A 15,499-nucleotide genomic window follows, 5' to 3' on the forward strand; every position below is an offset into this window, starting at 1 on the left:
CGGACCCCTCCTATTATTCTTATTAGCTCTTGCCTTTGGACCAATAATCCTTAACAAGCTCCTTGCCTTCGTTAAAGAAAGAATAGATGTAGTGAAGTTAATGGTTCTGTCCCAACCTTATACCATTCTTCCCACTGATGAAGAATCAAGGGTTTGATTTATGCCCAAAAGAGATGGGGGAATGTTAGGTTCGGGGAGGTGTGCTGTGGCTGCCAGAGTCTAACCCTTGAAGGAGCAGGAACAGGGAAGTGCTGATAGGGTCCCTGTGAGGCCGAGAACAAAGAGAACAGCACAAAGCTGGGCAAACATCCTACATTCTATTGGTTAGAGACCCTTATCAGAAGTTTATGTTTGAAATTCACCACTAAGCTAAACCCTTCTTCCCCTGTTGCTATGTTGAGCGCGACCACCCTAGCAAATAGCGAACTGCCACATCTGCTTCTGTGTAATGCTTGCTCACTTAGGATATATAAGGACCTAGTTGTAAGCACCAGGCATGACCCTTGTTTGTAGCCCCCTGTGGGTACAGTGTCTCCGAACACCTTGAGAGTTCGTCCCTGCACAGGTTAAACTTGGCCAATAAGGTAAGATCTAACCCCTGAAAGTCTCCGACATTTGTTCTCATGCTTAGTGGATGCAACAGTAGGTATAAAAAGGTTGACTACCCCTGGACTAAATTATGGGGCTAATGAGACCCATCTTAGAGTGGTTGTGAAGACTTAAGTTAGATTATATAAATAAATCTAGCATAGTGCATGACATGTAGTACATAGTGATAGTTCCTTTCACTCACTAATTTGTTTTTAATTTATTTATTCAACATATACTTTTTGAAAATTTACTGTCAATTAGATAATAAGTCAGGTACTGGATAGATACTGGTGAGTAAAGTAGACAAAGCCCCATTCTCATGAAATCTCCAAGCTATTGGAAAAGATAGACACACAATAAATATATATTCACAAATTATGTATGTTAAATGCTAAGCAGAAGAATCAAGTATTATACTAGACAGATTGAAGGGAACAAAAATGTAATGTATAAAGTAACTATTACATCTCAAGGAGACTCAATAACCTAAAAAGAGAACAAGATGTATAAGTTTTAGTAGGAAAATATATGAAAATCTTTTCAACTCCATAATTTCTATTTGGTTCTTTTTTGCAATTTCTTTTTATTGGTATTGTTTAGTTGGTAAAACATTGTTCTCATACTTTAATTCTTTAGACATAGTTTCCTTTAGTTCTTTATATTTATATTTTTCTTTTTTTTTTTTTGTATTTTTCCAAAGCTGGAAATGGGGAGGCAGTCAGACAGACTCCCGCATGTGCCCGACTGGGATCCACCCGGCACGCCCACTAGGGAGCGATGCTCTGCCCACCTTGGGGTGTCGCTCTGCCGCAATCAGAGCCATTTTAGCGCCTGAGGCAGAGGCCACAGAGCTATCCACCATTCACAGCACCCAGGCAAACTTTGCTCCAGTGGAGCCTTGGCTGCGGGAAGGGAAGAGAGAGACAGAGAGGAAGGAGAGGATGAAGGGTAGAGAAGTAGATGGGCGCCTCTCCTGTGTGCCCTGGCTGGAAATCGAACCCAGGACTCCTGCACGCCAGGCCAATGCTCTACCACTGAGCCAACCGGCCAGTGCCTTTTTTTCTTTTTTTTAAGTGAGAGAAGGGAAAGCAGAGACAGACTCCTGCCTGCACCCTAAACAGGATCCACCTAGCAAGCCCACTAGGGGATGATGCTTTGTCCATCTGGGGCATTGCTTCATTCTGAGTTCTTCTTAGCTCATGAGGCAAAGGCCATGGAAACATCCTCAGCATCTGGGGCCAACTTTGCTCCAACTGAACCATGGCTGCAGGAGAGAGAGTGAGAGAGAGAGCGAGAGGGGGAGGGTTGGAGACGCAGTGGGCACTTCTGTGTGCCCTGACCGGAAATTGAAGCTGGGACATCCACACACCGGGCTGACACTCTACCACTGAGCCAACTGGCCAGGGCCATATTTATATATTTCCAAAATTAATATTTATAAGTATTTCTTTTGATATTTAAGTCATAAATTATATATCTGTATTATTCTTAGGACTGATTTAAAGCTTTTGTCTAGTAGTGCAACATTTGGATCCCTCAGGGACAGTTTCTACAGCCTGGTTTTTCTTATCAACCATACTTTTCTATTTCTTTGAAAATATTTGTAAATTTTTCAGTGGAAATGGGACATTATACATATAATATAATAAGACAACTCTGGAAGTCAGATTTCCTCACCTACAGGGTCTGTTGTTATTGCTGTTTCATTGTTGTTGTTGCTGCTATTTGTTACTTTAGTGAACTTCCTGAACAATTTCTATAAATTCTTTATTCTCTGTAGTATACAGCCACTGAATTTTCTGATCAAATAGCTTAGTGATCAGCTAATGATTGGGTAGAGATTTTCTTAAATGCCTTGAACTAATAAAGATTCTATTCTTTGCAGAGAAACTCTGAGTGTACGTTAGGTACATTAGGGCATGACCTTGACACACACAGTTTACAGCTCTGCCTTAGCCGTCACTTCCTGCATGTACAGAACCTCTCTTCAGCCAAAAGTGAAATACTGGGGTCCTATCGAGTTTTCCCAGCAACACACACTACCTTACCCATTTGTAGAGCCTTTTAAATCCCCAGGACGATATCAGAGCATTTCCAATCCCCCTGTGGATATTCTATTCTTCAGATATGCTTTTTATGTTTTGGCCAGGCTTCTGTTTCTCCCAACTGATACCGTAGCTGTGATGTTAAACAACTGCCACTGATTGTTTTCAGCAAATTCCCAGAGGATGGGGCTTTTCCATAGATTAAACTCAAAGTCGGAACAAAATTAACATCTCCCTCATTGAGCTTTTCCCAAGAGCTGTGAGAAATGGCAAGTAGTGTCAACGTTATGTAGATAGGTCTTTCTAAGGAGCTTCATACACAAGCTGCCCCTTCTAGCAGCTGCGAGGCTTCTGGGCAGAGGGTAATGGGAGCAGGACACGTTAAAATGCCATAAGGTCCACTGTTCTGAGACTCCGTAGTTTTTCGTGAATAAATATTTCTCATATTATCACAAGCGTATGGTTAATTTCCAGTCTGAAAATGTTGATTGTGACGATTTTTGCCTGTGTTTTTATGAAGGAATTTACAGAGGTCTTCATTCCATTATTCCAGGAGCCCCCCCCCCCGCTTCTTTTAGAATAAATTAAGCATGAAATGATGAAGGTCTAGACTAGGCTATTAGTCACAGCAGCAGAGATGATCAATATTGGAGAAATTGTAAGTAAATATTTAATACAACATTGTATTAGGATATGGTGGCCAAGAAGGAAGTGGGGAGACAGTGATAATGATGCCAACCCTACTGTGCTAGTCACCCTGACCCAAATGCAGGGTCTTCATCTTCATTCAGAGGTTGGGGCAATCCACAGCCAGAATGGACTCTGCTGATGAGATGGGCCTTCTTCCTTTACTCAAAATGAGCTCTCAGTGTCTCCACCTAACACCATGTGCTTACATCTCAAGCAAATGTTTGAATGATTTTTACGTGGTTTTATGATGTTTTAAAAGGCAAAGAAAATTACTGTGGCATAAATGCTAAGCCCTAAGTACTATATAATTTTTTTTTGTATTTTTCTGAAGCTAGAAACGGGGATAGACAGTCAGACAGACTCCCGCATGCGCCCGACCGGGATCCACCCGGCACGCCCACCAGGGGCGACACTCTGCCCACCAGGGGGCGACGCTCTGTCGTGACCAGAGCCACTCCAGCGCCTGGGGCAGAGGCCAAGGAGCCATCCCCAGAGCCCGGGCCATCTTTGCTCCAATGGAGCCTCGGCTGCGGGAGGGGAAGAGAGAGACAGAGAGGAAGGAGAGGGGGAGGGGTGGAGAAGCAGATGAGCGCTTCTCCTGTGTGCCCTGGCCGGGAATCGAACCCGGGACTTCTGCACTCCAGGCCGATGCTCTACCACTGAGCCAACCGGCCAGGGCTAAGTACTATATAATTTAAACTTCTCTAGGTCCAAGAGAAGGATAGGTCACATACTGAAAATGTAATCAGAAGTTTTTCCATTGGACAGGGGTTGAGGAAGGATATCAGGATTGAGGATCATTCATACAGTGCTTTTAATTCATTGAATCTGCACTAAAAGTACTTTAAATACTTATCCTGTTATATTTTTTAAAAAACCCATTGCGTTGCCATCGTATACCTAACTAGAAGGAAGTTTTGCCCATTGTCTCACATTTGGCAAGTAAAATTAGCGGTTTCATGATTGAAAAGAAGATAGATAAGGAAAAAAAAAAAGAATATGCCTATTCCAGAGAATTTAAATTTATGTAACTTAAGCCACATCATTTGGAAACAGTAAAATCAACATAATCTGATAAGCTAGTTGTCCTTGATTAACACTTAAATAAAGTGGCCATTTGTCTTTAAAATAATTCTCATCAGCATCTTTAATTCAGCAAAAACTTTATACATTTTCTATTTGGAAGAAATTATCTCCAATCTAGGAATGTTTGTCTGAAGCATAGAAAGCGCCCTGTGGGACCCATCCCTGGGTCCGCTAGAGGCTTCAGAGGTGGTTGCTTAAAAATAATCACATGGCACATTCTCACCACTTTTTCTTAAATAAAAAATTCTCCCTCAAAAAAGGGAAGAGGAGGAAGGAGGGATATGGCAGATTGATGATCACAGGGAACATTAATTATTAAAATGTTTAATTCCTTTTTTATAAAAAAGAGAAGTTACAGGAAATATAACATTATGTTAGCAATCTGGATGGAAACAACATAATGTTTACTAAATATTCTTGCTTTTTGCTTTATTTTATAAATCTCTCAGCATAAACGAGAAGATAGATGATGTGCACATGTGCAGAAGGGGACATCCAGAAGGGACAGCTGAAGATGGGCAACACCAAGGTAGGCCAGTTGCTAAGTTTCAGGGATGAGAAATAAAAAGCACATCCCTTCCCTCTCAGTGTTATACTCAAGTGATAGACAGAGGTAAGAAATGTCCACAGTTCTGTGTAAACCAGGAAAGATAACCTGGAGGAGATGACACCAGAACAATCATTAAGAATCAGGGCTGGAGGCCCTGGCCGGTTAGCTCAGTGGTAGAGCGTCGGCCTGGTGTGCAGAAGTCCCGGGTTCAATTCCCGGCCAGGGCACACAGGAGAAGCACCCATCTGCTTCTCCACCCTTCCCCCTCTCCTTCCTCTCTGTCTCTCTCTTCCCCTCCCGCAGCCGAGGCTCCATTGGAGCAAAGATGGCCCGGGCGCTGGGGATGGCTCTTTGGCCTCTGCCCCAGGCGCTAGAGTGGCTCTGGTCACAACAGAGCAACGCCCTGGAGGGGCAGAGCATCGCCCCCTGGTGGGCGTGCCAGGTGGATCCCAGTCGGGCACATGCGGGAGTCTGTCTGACTGTCTCTCCCCGTTTCCAGCTTCAGAAAAATACAAAAAAATAAAAAAAAGAATCAGGGCTGGAAAAAAAAAAATGTCTGGGCTGAGCCTCATCAACCAATGAACAGATAAGTAAAATGTGATATATCCATTCAATGAAATGTTACTTGGCAATTAAGGTAATAAAGTACTGATACATGCTACAATGTAGGTGAACCTAAATAACATAATATTAAGTGAAAGAAGCCAGTCACAAAAGGCTACACGTTGTTTGATTCTATTTTTTTATAAAATGGGCAGAACAGGCAAATCTATTTAGTAGATTTGTGACCATGTGACCACCATAGTCTGGGAAGGAGGGAGGTTGGGAAAGAGGGTAGAGGGGAGGAGGTGGGAAGGACAGCTGCTAATGGGTACAGGTTTCTTTTTGGTTTCAAATAAATCAAATGATCTTAACTGTGTATTGACTGCTGAGTGCATGGGGTTTCATTTGTTGAAATTGTTCTGAAACTGATGGTAATGGTTGCACAACTCTGAATATACTAAAACCCAGTGAATTGTACTCTTCAAATGGGTGGATACTATGGCCTGTGAATTTTATTTTAATAAAAGTGTTACATTAAAAAATTGAAATACTGAGTAATTTAACCTAGTGATCCAAACATATTAAAAATGGCCCAGCTGTCATCACCTTTTGAAGGGTCCACTTGATTATAAGTAATGCTAATATTTTTGTTTTTATTCTGCCACTTAGGACTTATCTTCATGTTTTGCCATCTCACATAATAATCCAGTTCAGCTGAAGAAATGTCCTGGTTCCAACTGCTACCTGGCAGTTGCTACTGATTACATTGGGCAATTTGGGGTTACTATGATTTGTTTCTCAAAGAACTGTCCAACACTGTCATGTTATACTTTTGTTAAACTTGAGATTCTATGTAGGAACAGAAAGAAGAGGAACTTTGTAGTTCTCTGAGCTATAGATGTGTTAAGTAGTACACCTGGTATAAAAACCTAAAAATTATTAGTTATGAGGGTCAAATGGTTTCTCTGATTCTATGAATAAAGATATCAGTGCTACCTCAAGTACTCAACTAAATAGGTCTTTGATGAAAGAAGGCACTGTGTAAAACTGTAGTAAGAAGCTACCATCGGCAATGAAATAATCATGTCAGAACTGTGATTCAAGTAGTCACTCACCTAGGAAAAGTTTCAGCTCAATGGATGATAAATATCCCTTATTTCATTATCTGTAACTAATAATAACTCTTTAAACAAAAAATAAACCCCCTATTTTTTTTTTAGTTCAAAAGAGCTGACAATTATCTCCACTCAAAAACTAAACATCTGACTGGAGCTGATGTATCTGTTATTGCTAAGCTACATTGGCCTCCTTCCTGGCCCACTCATGCAGCAGCCACAGAATTACAAGGTATAGAGCAGAGTAAAGCCCCTCAACAAAGTTCTAGTTTTCTACATTGGGAAGATTAAGAAGGTCATTCTGGATTTTTTAAGCCTTATATGCTCCCTGGATGACCAGTTAATTTGTGGGGTAGAGACGTTTTGAAAAATATGGGAGCGTTGCTTGTCAGTCCTAATGTTTTAGTCAGTACTCAGATGCTTGATTGCGAATTTTTGCCCACCAAGGGACTAGAGAAAGAACAGCGAGGAATTCTCACCCCCATTAGAAGTGGCACCCAATACCAGAAGGTGTGGATTAGGATATCAAAATTTAGCATAGAGGCCTTGGTAGCTCCTGCTACCTCAGTAATGCATTGTGCAGACCCAATTACTTGGAAATCAGATAATCCTGTATGGGTAAACCAATGGCCCCTTTTCAAGAGAAACTTAGGGCAGCTGCTCAATTGGTACAAGAGCAGCTACAGCTTGGGCACATTGAACCATTTAATAGCCCATGGAATACACTTCCATATTTTGATCTTGTTGCCTCCTGGATTATCAAGGGGCATAGGTGACCCTTACAGCTTATAGGTTTTGAGCCTCAAAATTATTGTTGTTCCTTTTTTCAAAGGATCAACAACAATGGCTCTGGGAAACTTCCACTAAATGGCAAATCGTTCTTGCAAATCAATGGACAACTTTATAGTGAAACTGTCAACTTAAAATCCAAGTCTAGAATTATATGCCATGATCATGGCTTTTCAGCATTTGCCATATTCCTCCTTTAATCTACATACAGACAGCAAATATTTACTTATGGTGTTTCCACTATAAAGACTGCTGTCATAGGGACAAATGCTGATGAACTATTTCAGCAGTTTCTCTTTCTTCAAAGACTTGTATGTGAACATAGAGCTCCATGTTTCATAGGACATACTCAAACTCACTCCATGCTCCCTGGAGCTTTAGCACAATGGAATGCCCTTTTATTTATTTATTTTTCTTTCTTTTTTTTTTTTGTATTTTTCTGAAGTTGGAAATGGGGACAAACTCCCGCATGCAACTGACCAGGATCCACCTGGCACGCCTACCAGGAGTAGTAGATGCTCAGCCCACCTGGTGTGTTGCTCTGTTGCAACCAGAGCCATTCTAGCACCTGAGGCAGAGGCCATGGGGCCATCCTTAGCACCCGGGATGGTTTTGCTCCGGTGGAGCCTTGGCTGCGGGAGGGGAAGAGAGAGACAGAGAGGAAGGAGAGGGGGAGGGGTGGAGAGGCAGATGGGTGCTTCTTCTGTGTGCTTTGGCTGAGAATCGAACCTGGGAATCCTGCATGCCAGGCCAATGCTCTACCACTGAGCCAACTGGCCAGGGCCTAGGAATGCCCTTGCTGATCAAGCTACCCAAAAGAAAATTATTTGGAGCAACCATGACAGATTGAGCAATTCAGTCTCATACTATTCATCGCCAGAACACTGCAGCCCTGTGTAAACAGTTTCAACTTTCTCGGGAAGCAGCATGGCAGATTGGGAAATCCTGTCCAAGGGGTCTTATACTACAATCTGCCCCTTCATTTGGAGTTAACCCTCAAGGACCCCTACCAGGACAACTTTGGCAAATGGATGTTACTCATATACCTTCATTTGGCAAACAGTCTTATGTTCACGTTACAGTGGATACATATTCTGGATTTATAGTTACCTCTGTCAGAACAGGAAAGGCTGCTAAGCAAGTTATAGCTCATTGTCTGTATGCATTGTTCTATTATTGGATTTCCTAAACTGGTAAAACTGAAAATGCTCCTGAATATGGAGCAAAAGCATTTACTGTATTTTGTCATTCTTACAATCTTTAAAGTTAAGGTATTATTAAAGTGTACCCAGCAAATATTTTAAGGTCAATTTCTAAATAGCTCCAGATATATGGAAAAGATTTATATAGGTGGATGGGATCCTCAAACCCCTCAGCGAGACCTTCTGAGCATGGCTTTTATACCAAGAGGCAGAAAAAGCCCGACAGAGATCAGGGGAACTACCAGCTTTTAGGATACGCCCTTAAAGGCTCCAACGACCCAAAGGGGTCTCATAGGATGCCATCTGGGTCCTGCTTCAATAGTGGAAAGGAAGGTCATTGAGCTAAAGCCTGCCAGACTTACATGCCTCTGCTGTGAGGAAACAGGGACACTGGAAGGTAGGCTTCCCCCTCGCTCCTCTAAGGGAGGGTTCAGTCTCTTCCAGCCCTGCTCCAGCCACCTATGACCTAACCTTGCCCAGAATGCTGGGGTTTGCCATGGAAGGCTGAAGGTGCCCAGGGCCATCAGCCCCATCTATGACACTATGGACGAGCCTAGGGTATTTCTTCCAAGAAACAGGTAAACTGATCTCATTTGCACAAGGGCCACTTAACTATGTCTTGCCTGAATAGTCAGATTTTTTATTCTTCCCTTGAAGATCTCTGTTGTGGGTGTTGATAGTCCTATTTTCTGCTGCTTTGTTTAATATATAGTGTTTCCTTTATTCCTCCTACCTCAATGTCCCACTCATATTTCAGGCTGGGACCTACTCCTAATTTAGAGCTCTCTTTCCCTCTTTTGCCAACTTCTATTATGAATCTACCTTTGCCCCACCCAGCTTAGTGTATCCCAAGGTTCTGTTTACCAAGCCACAGTCACAGAGCTCCAGGGAAAAGCAACCTGGTCTCATCTCTCCAGGCAGAGAACAGAAGCTCCATATCCACCCATACTGCAGATGGCTTTTTCAATCTACCTGAATCATTACCAGCTAGAAGCAGCGGTCATTGGGACTTGGACGTGAGCCGCAAAGTATAGAATTGTGACAATAATTCCAGTGCCATGCGGACTTTTCCTAGATGTGGACTTTTCCTGGACTCCTGCTCTTTGTGACAACTCCTAACAGACTGAACTGGGGTTGGGTTGCATTTTTCAGGGATTTGGCATGGTGTTGAGGCCAACTTGGACTTGGTGAACATGTTAAGGACACTACTCTTTTATGTATTTTTGCTGTATTGGCCAAGAGTTTGCTTAAAGGCTTTAATCACTGCAAAAAAAAAAAAAAAAAAGACTGGATAAAGAATATGTGGCACATATACACCATGGTATACTATTCAGCCATAAGAAATGATGACATCAGATCACTTACAACAAAATGGTGGGATCTTGATAACATTATATGGAGTGAAATAAGTAAATAAAAAAAAAAAAAACAAGAACTGCAGGATTCCATACATTGGTGGGACATAAAAACAAGACTAAGAGACATGGACAAGAGTGAAGTGGTTACGGGGGGGGGGGGGAGGGAAGGAGGGAGAGAGGGAAGGGGAAGGGCACAAAGAAAACTAGATAGAAGGTGACAGAGGACAATCTCTCTTTGGGTGATGGGTATGCAACAGAATTGAATGACAAGATAACCTGGGCATGTTTTCTTTGAATATATGTACCCTGATTTATTGATGTCACCCCATTAAAATAAAAATTTATTTATAAAAAACAAACAAACCACTAAACATCTGTCCCTGGTCAGGTGACTCAGTGGATGGAGCACCAACCCAGTGCAGGTGTAGTTTCAACCCCTGGTCAGGGCACATTTGAGAAGCAATCAATGAGTACACAACTAAATGGAACAACTGAGTGAAACAGTGAGTTGAGGCTTCTCGCTCTCTCCCTTCCCCCTTCCTTCCTCCCTCTCTCTCTTATTAATGAAAAAATTAAAAACTAAGCATCTGATGAATATACCAAATTGTCCTTAGGAAGTCATTTTTGTGTTGTGATTAAGATGGAAAACTAAGTTTACATAACACTAAATCTTGGTGCATCAAACCAGCAGAGCACAGACTATTCTTAATAGTGCAAAAACAGGAAAATAATTTTTTCAGATAATGATGAGAGATGCCTTGAAATGGGTCCCAGTGCATTGAAGAATGCACTACTTCAGTGTCCAGTAGCAGTATCCTGTTATGAATATAGGTTCATTTGTGATCTTTTGAAAGCATAGGAATTATGTTGCAAGTCCACTGACTTACCACTAATGAAATTCTTTCACTCTTATCAGTTGATAAAAGGAAGCAAGAGATCAGTTTGGTAGGTGCCTGGGCCTTGGCATTCCCAGAGTGCCAGGCGCATAGTAGGGATATAAGTAATATTTGTTAAATATATGAATAAGCCTCTGTCTGATCTATAAGTTAGATGGTATAATTGCCTCAAAATTCAGTTGTGAAGAAAATGTAATTATTTGTTAATTCACCTTCTATGAGAACAGCCCCCCCCCATTTCAGATTATTAAACATTCATCTTCTGAGATAAAGACAAAGACAGAATATCTTTAATCACCACTTTTATTCAAACAGACATCACATGGTCGCTGTTATGATACACTGAGAAGTCCACAAAATTACTGCCCCCCCCAACACACACAAAAAGCATTAATTATAAAGAAACATCAGACAAATCCAAATTGCAGGATAATTCACAAAGCAACTGGTTTGTACACTTCAAAATGTCAAGTTATTAAATACAAAGGCTGAGAAACTGCTCCACACTGAAACTAAAGTCTAACAGTGTGTGAGGCTGGATCAAATCCTTGGACCTATAGAGGACATTTTAGAACAATCTATACAATCTGAATAAGATATATAGAAGATCATAGCTTATCAATGTTAATTATATCAACAATTTTGATATGATGGTGGTTATGTAGTAATTTTAAGAATGTCCACCATGACAAGTGCCATCAATACTTCATGGCTCTATAGCACATGTAGATTAAGATAAAGGACAACTTGGATGTGATTCTTCGGTCAACTGCAAGCTACCCATTGTGAAGACTGAGAACACAAAGTAATGTGTTGACACTGAAAATAAGAATTCACAAAGCACAATAAAAAAGAATGCCAAGGTAGAAAGTAAAGAGAATAGGGTCAAAGACAGAGGAAGCATCAAGCAAGCATTCAAGTATTAAATAAGAGCACTCAAAAAGGCAGATCACCAGTTGGTCTTGAACTTGGGGTAGTAATCAAGGATAACGGGTATGAGAGGTATAAATGAACAGCTAGCTTGCTCAAGCCCAATAGCCTCTATCGTTTTGTTATCAGAAGACCCGCACTGTTACCAGCTTTAGTAAAAACTAATCTTAAATACTACTCAACAATAAAAAAACAAAATATTGACATATGCTATATAACGTGAAAGACCCTCAAAAACATTATGGTAAATGAAAGCAGACAGGCACAAAATGCACATACTGCATGATATCATTGACATGAACTGTCCAGAAAAGGCTAAACTGTAAAGACAGAAGATAACGGTGCCTGGGACTGTGAATGGGGATCGGAATGAGAATTAATAGTAATCCCAGTTTGACAATAGTAAATAGCAACTCATTTGAAATCCCCAAATTGAGGCTCTGAGGCTTCAACTTCCTCATTTGCTATTTAGTAACAATTACAGTACCTAATTCATAAGGGCTCTCTGAAGATTAAATCAGTTAATTCAGGTTAAAAGCTTAGAACAATGCTTGGCACTTAATATGGGCTCAAGACATAAACACACACATCCAGCTTAAAAACTCAAAATAAAATGCATGTAAAAACATAACATGCATGTAATAAATTATAAACATAGAGGGAAAGGAAATTTGTATGTGTTTAAAGATACAGCAACAAACTACAGTTCAACCTAGACCTATCCCTTAATCAACGTATATAGTTCAAAATACATTGGGAGAATGTTTGCAATGGTAAGAACAAAGGAATCATACTAAATGTATTACTTCCCTAACATTTAGGGCCCACATAAAGTATAAGAAAATGTTGAGATTCTTCCTCAGCCTCTCATATCTGAAAAATGACATTTTGATGTGTAACTCTGTATAATTACATGAGTTTTCAGTATTTTCCACATTTTCTATATATAAGGGTCCTTTATGAAGAATGAATTTCCATTTTATACTTTAGTAATTTTTTATTATAGAGTAGGCTGTTGTGTTCATCTTAGTATAATCCTGGGACCAAAAAACTCCAAAAGTCACTACTACTGAGGCCAAAGGCACCTACCTTATTAACTTACAAATAGTCTTCCATGTTTCCTTGTCCTTCATAACATATATTATAGTATTGGAAAAAATCAAAGTTCTCTTCCCAACAGGTGTCAAATAATGATGTAGATACTGCCTCCTGAACTCAATCCTGTTCATTGACTTTTCAAATGCAGGTATACAAAGTGAAAAGTTGCTAACCCACCAACCGCTCCACCAGACAAATACTTGCTTGATTTTAATCTTTTGAAATAACTACTCCACTGAACATAACCTGTGTATCTTTGGTTAAACAATATTGTCTCACCAACAATGCCAACATTTACATTCTCATTTATTACCTCTAAGACCATTTATAAAACAAACTTCTGTTTTCATCTTTCCTTAAGTACTCTCAGAAAAAGTTCCTAACATGAGAAAGTAGAGGCAAATTTCAATATTTGATAAATTTTTTTCTGGATAACTTTGAAAACAAATTTACTCTTTAAATTGCATTATAAAAAATACATCAGTCTTCACATTAATTTTACATGGAAATATATAATTGTTTGAATATTTAAATATAGCTTCTCTTTACCAAAATTGTCACTCAAAGCCCTACTTACACAAATAATTTAAATGCACAAATGCAAACACACTTTACACAATATTGCCCACAAACTGCTTAACTTGGGACAATTATAATAAAAATCTATGCAAGATACTGAACAAGTACAAGATTAATAAAATACTCATTGTGGCTGTAGTTCAATTTTCACTATTAAAAGAGCTTAATGCATTCTTGAATACACAAAAAACATCCAACTGTTTTATCTAATCTGCAAATTAAGCCAAAGTGTATTTTAACAAAGGGGCACATCTTGTAACCTACCAAATTCCAAAAGTAATTCATTTCTAATTTAACTGAAATTATAATTTTTAAAATTTCAAATTTTAAAGCTTGTCTAAAATAATAATGATTACAGGAACTTAGGTAAATATTTTCAAAAAGTTTTTTAAAAAGATCAGGACTATATACGTTAATATTTTTAGCAATATAAAAATTTAAATATAAACCTTTTTCCTCTCAAAAAAATGGAACTTAAAAGTTTCCAATGTGAAAATGCTAGTAAAGTTTTTTAAGTGTTTTTGATCATTTGATCTGTAAGAACTGTCCTCTTTGCATGATGTAATCACAACAGATATGATACATCATAATTATACAGTACATTATTTCCATATGATCTCTAGCTTTTAAACTTACACTAAAAGTATACAGAATGCCTACTGATAGTACTTAAGGGAATATTATGTCTCTTTCATAGAAAAAAAGACACTATTACCCACAAGTAAAATATTTCTATATATTAGCTGCTTGTTTACTTCCTAATCAGTAGGACAGTATTCTTTCTAAATTAAAATTGGAGATTTTAAACTAGTGAGCCACGTTGGTAGTTTAAGAAAGGAAATTAAAATATCTGTAAATGAGGCAAAGTTCATGTTGCTTTGCAACTAAAACTATAAACATTTGTCCACTTTTCAATGTAATTACTGTTTTAAATTTAGAAGTAAAGAAATTAGATCACATTACCACCATAGCATATGCACAGGTTAAATAATGGCCCCTGAAATAAAACTATATTTAGAAATCAACTGTTACACACTATATTTCATTAATTCTATGATAACACATTTTTATCTCTGAAATCATGATACACTGATACAATTTCAATGAAATATGGTTTATACAATATGGTTGAAATTCATGTTTTCCTTTAACATTAATGATAGAAAAAGATCCAGAATCCTTAGCCTAAGGATAATTGGACACATCTGTACTAGGCCAACCAGCGTGCCTGAAGAAAGAATCTAAACATATTCCGAATTTCTCGGACCTAAACTAGCTTAACACCACTTATTTGAACTATTACAATAGTTAGCAGGTTTAAGGAAAGCCAAACTAATGTACAAATACATAATTTCTCACTTGCAAGACAAGCCTCCACTTGGGCTGTCAATTTTATTAGATCTTTTCAGATATCAAGATAATAATTTGTCAACGACAATTAATGGTATTCCCAAATTACCAAACCAATAATCTCAGTTCAAACTATTAAAAATATTATGGTAATGTCTAAAATATTTTTAAGAGACAAAACCATAAAATAACTTGGATTTTCGTATTAAACCACCAACCCTTCAGGAGCAGGGGAATAAAGGTGGTAGAAAAGTATAGTCATACTGGCAAGGTCATTTTCCCTTTAAGACATAATGTTAAAGGAAAACAGAGACTGTATATTACAGAGATTGTATATGTCCAAATGTGGAGAGTTAGAAACTTGCAGATCCATTTTAAATAAAGCAGGAGGAGTTTGTGCTATGTATATAAAATTACCAGGCAGTTTTTTATATCTGGATTAAAGATCATGGAATCTCATTCTCTGGAATGCTTTTAAAAGTAAGGTAAATTATATCTCGTTTATGATTATTTTAGTCAACCCCACTCAGAAGTCAAGATAATTTATTATAGTTTCTTGTTTTTAATTATCCAGTTAGAATACAATATTGACAATGCCACTCTGAAACACACTGACTGTAAGTACAAATTCATTGCTCCAATTTTTAAAAAGTAAAAATAAGATAGCATTAAATAAA

At 38.9% G+C, this 15,499-nt stretch overlaps 1 non-coding gene across 1 annotated transcript; it reads right to left on the reverse strand.

The window, feature by feature from the left end:
* Window positions 1-3,929: 3,929 nt before the first annotated feature.
* TRNAS-GGA (transfer RNA serine (anticodon GGA)) lies at window positions 3,930-4,005 on the reverse strand. The gene has a single exon. It is a non-coding gene; the product is annotated as a tRNA-Ser (tRNA).
* Between the last annotated feature and the right edge of the window lie 11,494 nt (window positions 4,006-15,499).

Source organism: Saccopteryx bilineata, chromosome 5, assembly GCF_036850765.1.
Source record: "Saccopteryx bilineata isolate mSacBil1 chromosome 5, mSacBil1_pri_phased_curated, whole genome shotgun sequence".
NCBI classification, from domain to species: domain Eukaryota; kingdom Metazoa; phylum Chordata; class Mammalia; order Chiroptera; family Emballonuridae; genus Saccopteryx; species Saccopteryx bilineata.